We start from the raw sequence: 16,306 nt of genomic DNA, 5'->3' as shown, positions 1-16,306 counted from the left end.
ACTTTGCTAAACATGCTTGGCCAAGGAGTTGACTTAACTTGGCCTTTAAACTTTTCACATCTCACTTTCACTCGACCAACTTGGTCCAAAGTCCTTTCGCTTCCCCCCATTGCCGTTGAGAGATTTATGGCAATCTCATTTAACTGCCGGCGATTTCATCTTAAGCGCATTCTATTTGCATGCGTTTTGCTGCTTTTCCATAATTAATTAGTTCGCAAATTGCTGTTCACTTGATTCGCTTAAGCTTGATTTATAAATTAAGATGCAGATTTAGCTGGATTTTTCTCGTTAAATGCATTTCCAATTGATGCAAAGTGCGCAGTTGACTGTAAACATAATCGGAAATCACTAAAATCGATCCTTGGCAACAAAGCATAGCTATGCGCATTATAGATGGCACAATAATCATGCCGGTTTAATTATTTTTCCCTCACATTGAAGTAGATCCCTTGGACCACATAAATCTCACAATTCAACTTAAGCATCCCCAGTTACTCTGGATTTCCCCCCAGTCCTGGCACACCCACTGTGAATACATTTGGCATAACGTGTCTAAGCTAATGTCACACATGCATCATAGCCACAGGACCAACCGAAGCCACAAGGGGAGCGAAAAGCGTGGATAAATGGAAGTTGGTCGTGGGGTGTCCTAGCACTTGACTAAGCTGCAGCTAATTATGCAAATTCATTTAATGCCATTGTTAAAATGATATTTGCCTCAGGGATTTGTCTAGCTGATAGACCACAGCATCTAAATCTCCCCCACTTAAGCACGGATGATTAAGCTCGAAGTTGACTTGCGGAAAAGTTACTACCTCTTCAATTTAGCTGTACGGTGTTTGCCAGATTTAATCATTTTGCTTTAGATGGATAACAATTAAACCGACAGAGATATATGAGCAGTGTGAATGCGGATTTATTTAACCAGTGTTGGTAAAAGCTATTTATCACCAGTGGTAGCAACGCTTATATAAATTTCAGTGTTGGTTGAGAACATTTATATGAAGGTTTTTTATTTGCCGAAAAAGAAATCCATTTAATTTTAATTGCAGTTTCATCTTAGCTAAAGGGCAATTGGCGCAGATAATCGGCCATATTTCTCTCCTGTTCGTAAGTTATAAATACGAATTAGTCCACCGACTAACTGACAATAATCATAAGGGTAAGGAAAAAACACCGTTTAAGAAAGAGGCCTCTGCAAACATTTCGCATGCAGAGAGGTACAGTTGACCTCGAAAATTTATGAAAGACGAAGGGCCCCATTTTGGGCATATATTAATGAAAACAGAGGCAACGGCAGCCGGGTGGCCCATACAATAAATCTTCTAGTTATTGTTTTTTAACATGCTTTCAGGCGTAAATCCCTTACAATAAAGGTAAGCGGCTGGGTCTCAATTTCGTTCATTTTGGCAGTGCTGTGAGCACACTTTAAACTTATTCCTTTGCTCAAGTGTTCCAGGGGGCCACTTGAGCAATTTCGAGATTGGTTGCCCTAACAACAACAAAAAAAAACCAAACTGGAGAAATGAAAAGGTAACCAAGCAGTAAATTAAAGACTTTAACAAAGTTTCTCTTTTTTTTGGATTTTAGGGAAGTCCGCTAAACCATCGTTTTGGGTCTGAAGTCCGTTTCTCGCATTTTAATCGCGTAAACTTTTGCGAGCACTAAGCGTTATTACTATTTTGTTTGCGCTGGGCGGGATTTTTATAAACGATCTACAGGTGGAAACAAAAGTTTAAATGAGCCAAAAGTTTAAGCCGGATTTCGTCGAAAAAACCAACCTACACAGTTGCGCAGTGCAATTTAAACTAATGCAAATATATCGTATTCAGCAGTGCAAGTGCTGAACAGCATCAATATTTTGGACTGTAGACCACAAGAATTTCCAAAAAGTTTGGGCGAAACCATTGACAAATTTAGACGCTTCAACCACGGGCAATTATGCCTGGGTTATTGTTCCTTTGCAGCAAAATATAAATAATTATCTGCTGTTGACTAATTTTGTTGAAAGACCGAAGCCACAAAACCATTCGCCAGAAACTTGATTTCATTCGCAAAAGGACGAGCTTAGGAAATCTGCTTACAGTGTTTAATTTCAACACTGTCCGCAACCACAACACTGAAACTGCAGCTGGCACTGGCACTGGCACTCCACCTCCTTCAACCCCGTAAAATAATAATAATAATAATTTACTATGAAACCGAAAGCCGCAGGATAACATGAAGACCCAAAACCCGCATTCTAGCGTTCATTGTAGTCTGCGGTGGTGCGGGTGGATTTTCCGGTGTTTCAGACAGTTGGGATGATGGTGTGTTGGCCAGCTGCAGCACTGAGTTGGCTAACCGATAGAGTGGGCCATAAAAAATGGCTTAATTAGTTGCCATTGCTGGATGGCAGGATAAATATTGAAGTTGTTGGGTTTTGCAAATATTTGAGAACTCAAAATTCAGTCATCTGGGGGGGAAAAGGTGGGTAAAGTGCCAAAATTCCTGGAGAAATTTAGATGAGCATTCGAGTTCTGCTGAATTTTATACATGAGAAATATGAAATAGCAATTTTGGGAAGTGAATTATCGTGAAATGGAATCGCCTACGCAAGTTATACCTCACCTCAACTTTCTGCCATACTTCTGGCAACGTAGGAACTTGATTATGCTGTAGGTAAATGCACATTGCTGGGAAAATAGTTTTCTAAATACCCAAGCAAAGTCTGAGTATTAAGCCCAAGGGCTGAGAAATTTATGCTCTACCATGGGTTTCATATTACCCGAATAGCACATGCAAATTGGTTCAGTTCATTACGATGTGCATGTTCTGCAGATCGGAATGCATGAGGTGTAAGTACGTAGGAAGTTCAATTAAATACTGCAGCATTCGGACATACTGCAGTGGGATGAGTTTTGTTGGGTTTTCACCACTTTCCAAATGCCACATCATCATCATTTGGAGCTCCTTCATTCCTGGCAGACAGGTTAAATTTGATTATGTGGAGTAGTGAGCAGGGAAAACTTGCATGATGGCTGAACAGCAAATCTGTTGACGTTTTCCAAAACGATGTGTTGCTTTTCCAGTTCCTCCTCCAGCTGCTATTTCTTCTTCTACATCTTCTACTTCTCGGGAAAACTGCAGGCTGGGCAATTTTCTTGCTTTTATGCAAACAAAACCAGAGCAGCAGCCGGATACCGGATACGCCCTTCCACCCAAGGGACAAACTAACATAACCGGCAGTTAAATGTTTTCATTTTCATGCTTCTTCGCCAAAATGTTTATGGCGCCCAAGCATCGGGCAAACACTGAATTTATTTAATTAAAATGTGTGTATATGTGACGTGCACTCTGCCTAGATTCTAGATTCTAATTGAATTGCCAGGAGAATGTATAGCAGTGTGTGTGCGTGTGTGTTCGTAAACTGCCGGAGTGAGTAGACTAATATGCAGCAGAAAGTGAGGGAAAAAGGGTTTTTCCACCCGAGCGACACAAGTGTCAGGTGCCCTTTGGCTATACTATATGCCATCCAAATGCAAATTTTGAAATTTTTTTTGTTTTAACTTTGGTGCCGCCTCTCCATTCCTTTTAATTAAAAAGTTTTTGTTTTCCTGTCGGATGGATCATCAAAATATGTGGAAATCTGCATGATTACCAAAGCTGAATGCATTTTTAACCATATGCAAGGCAATTTCAATTCGTTTTTGTTAGATACTCGGACGTGTTAGCTGTCAATCAAAGTGGGAACAATCATTGTTTTTTGAGTGCAGGAAAAAGCTCTTTGGTCATTGAAATGCAGGCAATGGCAAAATAATGCATTTCAATGACAATGACAACACCAATTACAAAAACATGGCATGTCACTTAATTTGTATGCGTTGAGTGCAGTTTTCACTTGTCAAATTTTAATTGACAGACAGTTGCTGTCAGCTATGGAGAATTAATGAAAATCACTGAAATTCTTGCATTTTCATAAGTTAGGCAAACTGGTGAAATATTAATATAAATTTGTTGAATTACTAAATTACCTTCATTAGGCTGCAGTTCTTGTTATTATTCAATATATGCTAGTTAGTTTATACCCCGAAATAATTGTTTTATTATATAGAAAAGGACATACAATTCTTCAAAAATAATCAACTGACAGCAAAGAAAAAGTGCATTCGCAATTCCATTTTCTGTTTTACCTCCGACATTTCTAATTCCTCTGCATAGCACGCATTGTATGTGCAACAAACGCTCACATGCCCATCAAGTTTCTGTTTTGTCTGCAGCACATTCACTCAAACCCACTCCCCCCAGATGGGGGAAAAACTATTTAAATATAAAAAATCCCGAGCATACTTTAAGGCTCAGCGTAGAACTTTTTGTTACGACGACGTACAAGTCAGTCAGACAGGAGGAGATTTAGCTATAGAAACTTTGGGATAGTCAGGGCCAGGGACGTTTAAAGAAACAAAGAATTTCAATTTAAGCATCGTGCATTGTCTGACTCTCTATCTCTGTGCTGCTCTTTCATCCTCATTTCCTGTCTCTTTCGCTGCTGTAAGCCATTGTTGCATGTATTTAGGTGTTGCAGGCACGTATGCGGCAATACCCTGCACACACACACACCCACACACTCACACATGTACTTGCTGCACACGTACAGCTGCAGTCAAAATTTTAGTGGCTGGATTTGAAAAATTGAACAGATGTACAAGACTTTTGTAAGCTAAGGGAGCAGCACTTGGCCTTAAAATCACTCGAAGCATTACAATTGCTTTATTTTATCTGCTTAAAGGAAGAAAAGCATTAAAGTTTGTCCAAGTTACAATTGTATTCACTGCTGTACCCAGCTTTCTCACGCTTTAATGGAGCTAAAAAGTAACACAGTTTGGGCCAAAACAAATTTCGAGCTAAATTCCTGCAGATTAATGCTGAGACCTGCATCACAAAACAAATACCAGTCTGTGAAATAGATATCAGAGAAAAGAAAAACGAGTGGGAGGACTGGTTGTAGGGCTTAATTGTATTTATATTCAACTTTGGACGAACCTATATGTTAACTCGGCTACTTCTGCTGTTATCTAATGTCCTTTCCTCACGCCTTGTGAGCGTATATTTCCCATGGTATCCCCACTGATAAGAGCGGAAATGTGGCAGAGAAGCAAAAACAAAACAAAACGAATAATGAGCCACATTAATTGCGCTGTGACTTCCTCATTACGTGCAGGGCATGGGAAACTTTTTTCCAGCTTCAGCATTGAAACGATGGAGATCTTGAGAAGTTCACACAGCCCATTTAGCTTGGGCGGGGAAAAAATGAGCATCCTGATGGTCACTTTGATTGATAAAAATCTCTTCATTCGCAAAATGTTCGCACAAAAACGTGAGTAGAAGACAGGATACAGATGTGACTCGTTGAAGTTTATCTAATGCTTGTTTTATGATGATTGTTGCAGGGTAAGTGCAAGGTGGCCAGTACGGTCTTTAGAACTATCAAAAAATTACTATATTTTGTTATAAAATTGTAAAGCTTTAAGTAATGTACCCGCTAAAATTAATAAACTTTATTTTTAAAAGCCGATACTTTTAACATTTAAAGTGCAGTCGGGTTAATTTGATTGTGGTGTTTGGTTTTTATGTTTTAAGGATCTTTTATTAAATTAAGAAACCCCCTGTATATATATGTACCTCACACCAAATGCTTTTTGCTGACAGAGACATGAGCGGAAAAATTAAGTTCAATGAAATTAGGTCAACCTCCGTTTTGCAGTCCAGACCCAGCAGCCTCCTCCCGCCCCCCTTACCAGCCCACCATCCACGATGGTGTGATAAAGGTAAATGTAAAAATATGACTAAAGATAAGCATAAATCAGGGCATAAAGCAATTACGCAAAGGCGAAGGCGAAGGGAAGGCAACAGCAGGGGGCAGATGAATAGATGTTAAGCGAAAACTTAAGGAAAATGGCAAGGGAAAGCAGTTGCGTTGCCGGGCAAAGGCAAAGTGCTAAGCGCAAAACAGTAATGAGTCTACTCAGCATTATGATTGATAAATGACGGAGCAAACGAGGACAAAGGAAGGAGAACAAATCAGACCAAAAAAACACAGAAAAGATAGTAGTTTATTTAGATACTCTTAAGGTAGTCTTAACTTCAAGTATCACAAAACTATCAGAAGAAAATTATCTCAGAGGCAATATATTGTAAGACACTTGAAATCTTCATTTGTAATATCCCATTTAAAAGCTCATTTACTGTTATAAAAAATATGATAATACCCCATGGCAGAGAAAAAGATACAGCGACAAGTTTGTGCAACTTAGGTTGCCAGCAAAATGGTGACAAATTCACGCAGCCAGACAGACAGACAAGAAGACCCGGAGTTGCTTGTTTGCAGGGGGTGGAGTGGGGTGGTAAAGGAAGTTAAGTAGGGAAGGCGGATGAGGCAACTAAATGTGCATGCTAAGGTTAGATAAGAGACACCCACGCAGACAGTTACCAGGATATTGTGAGTACTTTACTGCTTTCAATGTTTTTTTTTTTTTTGTACTTTTGCACCTCCACCCGCTTTTGTTTGGTGCCCAACCAACCAGCCACCCAGAAGTCACTGCCAGTCGGCACACTAATGAGTAACTTATTCAATTATTTATTATTTTTTCTCCGCCAGAGCGGAAAATAATTTGCTTTTGCCCAGGCTAATTGGCGGAAGAAGAGGAAGTGCATTGGCCACCAGTAGTAAAACTTGATAAAATGTCAGGGCGTGGTAATAAATAAATTATTTCAACTGTGTAATATATGCAGCAGGCAGGAGGACAGCTAATTGAGTGCAAAATTTGTGGGTTAATTGGTTTGCAAGTTGCACGCCATTTATTTTCACTCTCCATGGAACGGAAACGACTTGAACCGACTGGCCTGAATGGGAATGTCAAAGAGTCCGCCCTTTCTGGTCTCAGGATAACCACTACTCAACACAACATTTGCCAGATTGTAAGGCGGCCAAGGCTGGATGGGTAATGAAGCCAATATATAATTCAAGAGTCCTCAAAAGTGGGAGGATGTGGTGTGGTTTTGTTTGGGCCTGGAACTTCGGAGTATGGGGAAGTATGTGTCAGATATCAGAGGACTGATAGTGAAGTACTTTGGCCACACCACAAAGTGTTGAAATTTGGTTTCCCGGGCTGCTAATGGAATTTCACTTTCCAAATGGAAAATGTGTCAAACACTTAGGCAGAACCTTAGTTTCACCAGTTAGTAGTGTGAGTAAAAGTTACTATTGACAATTCATAGTTCAACTATTTTAAGTATTAGGTAGGTAAACGTTTAAAATAATAAAATACCAGTGGACAGTTGAAATTCATTGCTGATTCATTCACTAATAAATAAATCTTAACTTCACATCAATTTGTTATACAACCATAACAAAGAGCTGCTCTCAATTATTTTCTAAATTTATAATTTAGACTCGGGGAAAATCTAAAATTCTGCTCCACTCACACACACACACACAACGATCATCCACAACGTGTTGATTTATTTTTATAGCGTTTTTTATATGGATCACACGGCAGAATAAATAAGAGGAAACAAAACCTGACCATAAATTGGACAAGCAGAAAAATGTGGAAACTTCGTTTGGCAATGGCAATGGCAATGGCGTTGGCGATGACGGTGACGTTGATGCGGAACTGACGAGGAGCAGAGTGCGCAATTTGTTAATGGAAATTCAATTGAATTGAAAAACTAAATAAATACCAATGCACAGGTAAATAAATAAAACCAGCCCCTCCAGCGAAAACATAAAATAAATAATGAACAGGAATTTTTCGCGCCATCGGCACTCTTTTCTGCTTTTCCCCCCAACTTTTCGTCTTATTTGCTCAATTTTTTCACCTTCCTGGTATAGGGACAATTTCACACATCTGTTCCTCAATTGGACTGAAGAAAAATAGAAAAAGGGCCCCATTTTTATATATGACACTCGCCACAACGTATGCAGCAATATAATAAACCGTGTGATCAACCATTCGTGCTGGGTTTACATTTAATTGGTTTCCCTTTTCAGGCGCAACTATTATGAGAATTATGTGTTTTTATTCGTACAACAGTTTAAGTTACATACGGAAAGAAATTACGCAGTTTTTCCGCCCAGATGAACTCGATCTTTCCTCAAATTACTTTCCGCCTCGTTTTTATAACCCTTTCAACTCCGTAGATTTATGTTCCACTTTAGATGGCGCCACCTGGCGTCGCCTACCTCTGGCAATAAAATATATATAGCAATGCTCCTATATATATATAAAGGCGAACAATAAAAACACAACTTCATACACGACATAAATCAACCGGACAGTTCAAGCATGGCTGAAATATTACTCAGCCGAGAAGTTAAATACAAACTGCCACCCACTGACAACAAAAAAATGGCAAGGGGCGTGGTCAATTAGAGTAAAAGTTGGGTGTAAGTAATGCCCAGATTGTGGGATAATAAGGGGTTCACATTTGCGATTTATGTAACCAAAGGAAATATATCGTTCCGGAGATATATGCTATTTATTTTTTGCAAAATAAATTGAGCCATCTCAGCTACAGTGTAATATTTTCTTTTTTAAATGCCTTTCAAGGGAACCAGCACGAAAAACCTCAATTTGTGGCAGGCACTCAGAGTTCTTTAACAAAAAATAATAAAATAAAATATTTGTTTTGTTTTGAGGATTTTTCATTATTCTAAGCCTTGCCTTGATAAATCAAAACTTATGCATTTCGGGTAAATACACTAACTATATTTATATCTATATATGTCGGTTTTTTAGAATGATAAAAGCTTCTGCAAATATTTAATCTTTAAAGGAAATACGCAGGCTTTTTTATAATTCCACTTTACTAATTCCTTTAGCACATATACCCTTCGAAACCCTTTTTTTCGAAGATGTGGTTGTGCATCATTGACTTCACTTGGCCATGCGCCATTTTGTATTTCATTTTATTTAGTTTGTCATTTAAACCGCATATTCCCCACGTCCAACACACGTACCTACGAACATAAATTCATATGTATATATGTAGAAGGAGTCCCAGTACAATACTATATATTATTTATTTGCCCAAGCCACACACATTTGAACTATGAAATAACCACGGGAATGTTTGCCATTTCGTGGTCAATATACGGCATGACCCACATGAAGCGATTGCAAGGATGTGGATGCGGCAACGGAAGGCAAGGGATTGGCCAGGACTGGTCAGGTGTGGCCTGAGTTGTTTGGGCCATGTTTATTTATGTGACTGGGTGTGTGCTCTGTGTCTGACAGCAGCTCAAGCCTGTTCAATTAGTTGGGCGAACGGATGTTGGGGGCCAATCACAAGGACACTTGCATTGTGTGGTCTCAACTTCAGAGCTCGGCCGCTCTCAACATCCCTGCACATCGCATCAAACATCCAATCAATCCCGATTAATTATTCAATTTTGGTTTCTTTTCAGGAAGAACCATCAAAAAGCGCAACAGCCGAAAACAAGATAAGTCACAAACTTCCGGTTGGTTCCATGTTCAGTTTTCAGTTTTTTCCATTTTAAACAAAAAAAGAAATGGTAACTGTGGCAAGCATAGATAGAGAGCATAGGCACAAATCACAAAACTGAAACAAATTCCGAATGTGAGTTTTGTAATATAAATCAATCATACGACATGTGTGACACATCAAGCCGAAAGCAAATAAAGCCAAATATTTGTCTACGGCAAATTTTCGGAAAGAAAAGGGAAACATTTTAGATTGATACCTGTTACTAAAAGTGGAAAAAAATAATACAACTAGGTGAAGCCTTTAAGGAAGTTCTAGGAAGTTCGTTTACAGACAGGGTATTGACAAAGTTAAATAAAAACATTTTTTGATAACTTCTTTTATAACCAATTCTCTGTAGCCTGTGTCTACTATTTTCCTGTGCCATGTAGATACCGTGGAAATGGCAAAACTATTTCTGAGATAAAAAGCCTTTTTGACTGTGTCGACTGACTGTCTCGCCGCCTGACAAACTGCAATGCGATTGCCAGCTCAGCAGATGCGTCCAGTGCAAACACACTCAAACACACACACACAAAGACACACACACAGACACACCCACTCCCCCACATAAACCACCCCCTCTCCCTTGCTGGCAACCCACTCAAGCCATTCTGTTTCGCTGCTCGCTTCTATTTGCAAGGAAAACATTTATGTAAAGTTTATATTATTAGAATGGCATACTAGAGAGCATTGTGTATGCCGTCTATGCGTCTTTATAACTGCACTTGTGTGTCTGTGTTTGTTTTATAACGACTACCGAATGACATTTGCCAATATGTTTTAAAGAAAATGGAGAAGGATGGATATTGGGGTAAAATAAAAAAGCTCTATCAATTTGTATGTGTTTTTCGTGTGTGTCTCCTTTTGCGAGCGATTGAATTGGCATTTTAGTTGGGCCAGCTTTTCTGCAGCTGCGAGATCCTTTGCAGGACCAACAAACTCATCGGCATTTGCCAATTTGTGTGTCTTGCAGTCACTTTTTCACTGCATCTGCTCTAGGCCCCTTTCTTTGATTGCTTTAGCAGGAGGTTCAGTGCTGACTTGGTTAAGCATGGGATTGCAACCAATAAGTTATACCTTGATTGCTTTTCCCATAACTTTTGCTTTTCCAACGTGAAGTTGTGAACAAGAAAAACAAACTTTGCAAATGTGTTTTGTCAGGCATTTATAAAAGAGCATTACGCAATTATGGGCAACTGTATATAACAAATAAAGTTCAAATATTTTCTAAAGAATTGAAAAAAGAGTAATATTTCCAGGTACATAAACATTTCATTTCCCCTAGTTTTTCCGCCTCAAATATCACATCTTTATTCATCGAGTCACATCGCCATCCAGCAAAATCTCTTTTGGGCTCATTTCCATTTACGTGATATCCCGAAATCTCCATTCACAGGCGAAACCCAACGGAACTATCTACAAAATTATTACCATTCAGCCATCCTGGCCGGATTTCCATAACAAACATCAACCTGGGATAGTTGTTGCCATTTTATTTGCTTGTATTTTATTTTTGGTTTGGGTCTCGTTGGCATGTCCATGCTCTGGAAAACATATATTGATATGGCCGAAAACAGAGCACTAGTTTACAGGATGCATAACCCAAAAAGGACCGCGCACCCTTCTCCTCCTTTCCCCCTCTGGTAATGGTAACAAATCCCCGTATGTCGGGTACTGGCAAAAGCCAGGACTAACGTTACCTGACTTTGGTTTTTGGTTTGTTTTGGGCCTGGTCGGGTCGAGCGAAATATGTGGCCAATTATAGCAAAAGCAGACGTTTTTATGTTACAGTCCCCCCACGCCACTTCTTTTTGCTCTCCGGTTACAACTAATTTATGACTTCGGGCTAAGAGCTAGGATTTTCCGGGTTTCTTTTTTCTGTTTTTTATTTTCGTACACTTTTTTGCAACCTTATTTCTAATCATTGGCCATAATTCAGTGGCTGTACTCGGGGCTATGTAATGTTAGTTTAATGGTTTTAAAATTGCCGAAAACAAATATATTGCGCATACGCAGGGTGGTACAGCATAAGCAAACGATTTCAACGTTATACAATTAAATGGACTCAACGTTTGATCTAAACAGGTGTTGATTGAAAGGTGCATTATACTATGCTGATTTAATTTTTGACCAACATTGACTAAAACTCAAAGATACTCAAAGACATTTCGTGACTTTAAATAAACATTTATTTGAATGGATTTGTTATGTACACAATTCCATTTCAAAATCCATTTCATTATGCAAAGTATCTTCGCTTATTGTTCTGCTGCCGGAACTTTGTTTACATTTGCCATCACTTTCTGGTGGCATAATAAAAATAATTTTTGTTTTGCAGTCATCGCAGCAGCTCATCAAAGATAGTTGAACAAGGCATTCGGCTTTCGGCAAGCTTAAAATTCAAATCTAATTCCCCACAACTTCCTTGCTTTTTTCTTCATGGTCTTTTTACAAATATTCGGCTTCGATGTGGAATGAGCAGAAAACTGGAAGTGGCAAGAGCAAAAAATATATTTTGACATTTTCCACTATTTAATATATTTCTTTTATGTATATTTTTCTTTTACTCCTCCTTCTTTTTATGTAATTAAATTTCCAAAAATGTACAATTTTAATAACATAGCTGCATAGCTGCATAACATAGCTCTTTTTGACAAAGTCATTTGAAAATTATTTTTCTTAGCCGTTCCCAAATCTTATTTAACCTTTTTTTACTATATTTCCTTTCTTTTTGGCCTGTCATAGACACTCGCTCCTGACTGCGATAAAATCATTGATCATTTGTCATCATTTTGCTTTTGTTTTCTTGATTTCCTTTAGGGTCGTCTTTTCCGCCCCAGTGCCACAGCCTGTCTGTCCTAAACAAATAACTTTTCGATGGCATTGACTAAAAAGTTATTCATTCATTTCAGCCCAGACATTTTGGCCCAACTGAGGCCACTCTTAAGCATAAATTAAGACTTACGTTAGATGAAGCCAGGCGGCGGCTAAAACGAAATGTCCAGGATAGCACTTCAGACCGACTTCAGACTAGAAAATAATACAGAAGGAGAAAATTTGTATATGAGAAAAAGTTTAGGCATTATCAGGGCAGCTTGAGTGCGAGATGGGGAAAGAAAAGGCAGACTCAATTAGTTTAGCTTGTGGAAAGGCATACATTCTGACCCCACGGCAACCACTGGGAAAATTCTCTTCCCCAATGATTATTTAGAATGTGATAAGCCAGATATTTTTCGGCAGAAATTAACATTTGCTGTTTAATCGTGCCTGTGTCAAAGTAGTTTGCACATCATTTTATGTGAACATTATGTTGCCTAGTTTTGTGTGCTCGTCGACAGTTTGCATTAAACTTTCTGTGCAGGAAAAAGTTTCGGGGTAATGTACAAAACTTAAAAGGTGACATCAACCCAACCAAAAATGACGCAAAGTTCATGGGAAAAAAAAACTAAATTCGAAAAGTCCACTGCAATCGATATAAAGTGTACTGCAACACTCCCATGTAGATTGGAATGGTGTCGATGGAAGTCAAGTCCACACGGAGACAAGACGTGACAGCTGAAATCGAAAGCCAAAAGCAAATCAAATAACAGAGTTGCAGTTTTCACTCTCTTTTCGCCATTCTTTGTCAATATCCAGGGAAAACTCTGCTCCGTTGCCCGGATTTTTCACACTCAATAAGCTGACAGGCGCTTAGAATTTAAATGCCAAACATAAGCAACAACAATTGCCACAAACAAATTCTACTTTTGAAACAAGTCGAGACTTTCATGCTCTATGAAATGAATAAAAAAAAAATCTATATTAAAATATGAATTTATATTTTCTATGCAGAAATATTACCTACATAAGCCTATGTTCTCTAAAAAGCATTTTAAAGATAATTTTTTATTTAATATATATATTTTTTTCCTTATGATTCTACATTCTATTCTACATACTTTCCCTAACATTTAAGAAATATCACTGAGTCGCTTGGTGCACAGGTCTTATTCGCAGCATTAGGTAAAGTCCTTTGGCCAACGGGGTTGGTCACAAACAAAACGAAAAAAGGCAGCACCAAATAATCTGCAAACAAAGCTAGAAAAGACATCCAGGCAAACACTGACACAGAATGCAGTTTTACCATAAAAAGAAAATCTTACATTTTAAAAGACACGTAAATATTTATCTGGAAAACCTTTAATATTCTCAGTTATATACTAATGTATTCTTCATTTGACTTTGTTTTATAGCTATCTTAAACCTGACAGCACTGAGCACCCATTAACCTCAAACCCTCTTTTCTACTTTGGCGCATTGTCGACTTTGCCGTCTTGGCCGCTGGTGTAACTGTAACTGTATCAGTATGTGTATGTGTGGATGTAGGTGTATGTGTGTCAAGTGGTAGGCCCCTTTCGCCACTTTCTTCACCTGGTGGAAGGCAACCATTCATTTGGATCTTCCTGCAGCAGGTCAGAGGCAAATCGTTGAAGCTGTCTCTGTCTCTGTGCGTGGTTAAGTCCTTGTCGATGGGCTTAAATAAACAGAGAAAGGATAGCAAAGGATGGAAGGATAGAGGCAGATGACACAGGCACAAACTGAAGCGAAAGTAGAGATTCGTTTGGCTGCCGTCTTTGGAATATGATTTAATTACTGCTCATTGCCGGCTATACTAATTAGTTTGAAAGGTTTTGCATACTCCATGTTTCTTGTGTCTACACAGACTTGCCGATCAATAATGAGATATCAAAGTTGAATACATAATAAGCACCCATGAATGATAACATTTCGGAGTGTAGCAAGTAAGTTACAAGCAGCAATTTACTTACACGTAGTTTGCAAAGATGATTAGCATTTCAAAACAAACCCAGGTTGATTGATAAATACAGACTTGTCGTTTAAATAAATGCAACTTTACTTAAGTCACCTTCTAAAAATATCAATAACTAAAAAGCCACTCACGGACGTTATCCCCAAATAAAGCACAAGTTATTTAAATTTTGGATACATTTATAAAAATTTGGCTCACGTGATCCCCTTGCCATAAATCATTTGGGTTTTTCACTTGATTCGCATTGCACTTAGCGCATTAACATCATGCACATGATGTCGGATAAAAAACGTGGACCCAAAACCCAGAAAAGTAACTCAACAATGATGACAGGAGAAGACAGGTAACGTAATCTAATAAATGTGACAGTCAGTTCGTATGGCAGAAAGTGAAAAAACAATAAATCTCCATTAGGTTGAGCTGGCTTTCATTAACGGATTTTATGAAACTAAAACAGGATGTGCGGTATGCTATATATGTATATATATACATATATGTATATATACCCACACAAGTCCTGACACTAATACAGTTCTGGTTGCATGCTTGTGGGTGTATTTGCTTCATGCACCTGTCATGAAAATATTTGCGCAAAATATTTTAAGCCGCATTTTGACAAAGGACTTGCCCCAAACAACTAGCATCACTCCCGACAGGCAAGGACCTCCACGCCCAGCATAAATATGACAGGGATTTGTTATCGGCATAGGCAGTTGGCTGGTATGTGTGGTTTTAGTTCGCCTGGATATTTCCTATATTTTTCACCTCCGCCATTGTATAAACAAATACCTGGGCTAAACGGATTATAGTGCAAAGTGTTCACGGGATGCGAATTGGAATTTTTGCGGTCTACATTCATGGTTTTGGCTTTGTTTTTTTTCCGAGAATTTTCGGGTGAGAGACAGCAGATAATAATGTATGTATAAGTGCAAACTAATTGCAGTCTGCGGTTGAAAATAATTTTAAAGGTTATTAGATTACAGCATGTGGTTCATATGTAATATATATGTGTATTGACAAACCAAATTAAATGCACGCTATGTGATACATGACGAATATCAAATGAAATCAATACAATTCGAATAATTCATTAACTAATTTGCACGAATCAAGGAAATTTCTAGCCCACCTCTTAATAAACTGGATATTCTCCAAAATGTTATGATTAGTCCTCATTATTTTTAAGCCTTCAATTCAACCCCTAATATGCGGTAAAAGGTTCTTTCAACTTTGACCTAATTCAACCGAAAGTAAACGACCCTTAAGCCAATCCTTACGACCCGACACTGACCCATCGAAACCGCCGCGGCGGTATCCGCAAATTTAAAACCACGAGACCAACCTCAAGGGGTAAATGCGCAATTGACAAGCAAATTGACAATTCACTTAATTCCGGGCGACAACAAAAGTGGGGGAATTATTCTTAAACATTAAACCGACTGCAGTTGACAGACGATGGGGCTCGGAAATTGCACCCACCGAATTCCCCCGTGAATTTGAGGAGGATTAAAGGGTTGTTCCACTTCCTTCTCATGAATAATGCAAAACCACAAAAGCCAAAACAAGCAAAAACAATTAAGTCCACTCGCCCCGGGTTGTTGTTTTTTGCTTAATTTTTGTTTCTTTTTCACGATTTTTTTTTTTATTATTATGATTATATGATTGACAAGCGATTGAGCTTTTGGCCCGAAAGCCTGCAAGCCATTTTAATGCCAAGTGATAGCGCCACGCCCCAGAAAGATAATGCAATGCCAGCACTGATTTAGGTGGGTCAAATGTCAGTGGTTGGCTCGTATGGGTGGTGGTTGGTGTCTGTCAAGCGGGAAGTGAGTGAGTGAGCGTCTGTTGCCTTTGGTAATTACGCTCACACATATCCACATGCATGCTAATTTCAACTGGCCCGGAATCCGTCACAAAACCCAGTTTCTGGTCGAGTCTACAATGCCGAATGAGATTTTTGTGCAATGC

At 38.7% G+C, this 16,306-nt stretch overlaps 1 protein-coding gene across 6 annotated transcripts in view; it reads right to left on the bottom strand.

The window, feature by feature from the left end:
* Positions 1–16,306, bottom strand: part of LOC120453524 (furin-like protease 1, isoforms 1/1-X/2) — a 133,029-nt gene that overhangs the window by 77,263 nt on the left and 39,460 nt on the right. For 5 of the 6 annotated variants that reach the window (XM_039638273.2, XM_039638272.2, XM_039638276.2 and 2 more), the window contains one exon: positions 12,494–12,558. The exons of the other annotated variant lie outside the window; for it this stretch is intronic. The gene's annotated coding sequence lies outside the window, so the exon portion shown is untranslated. The remainder of the gene's footprint in view (positions 1–12,493; positions 12,559–16,306) is intronic. 6 annotated transcript variants of the gene reach the window in all.

Source organism: Drosophila santomea, chromosome 3R (genome assembly GCF_016746245.2).
Source record: "Drosophila santomea strain STO CAGO 1482 chromosome 3R, Prin_Dsan_1.1, whole genome shotgun sequence".
NCBI lineage: Eukaryota > Metazoa > Arthropoda > Insecta > Diptera > Drosophilidae > Drosophila > Drosophila santomea.
Note: the sequence above shows the minus strand (reverse complement) of the source record. Positions and strands in the feature narration are given on the sequence as shown.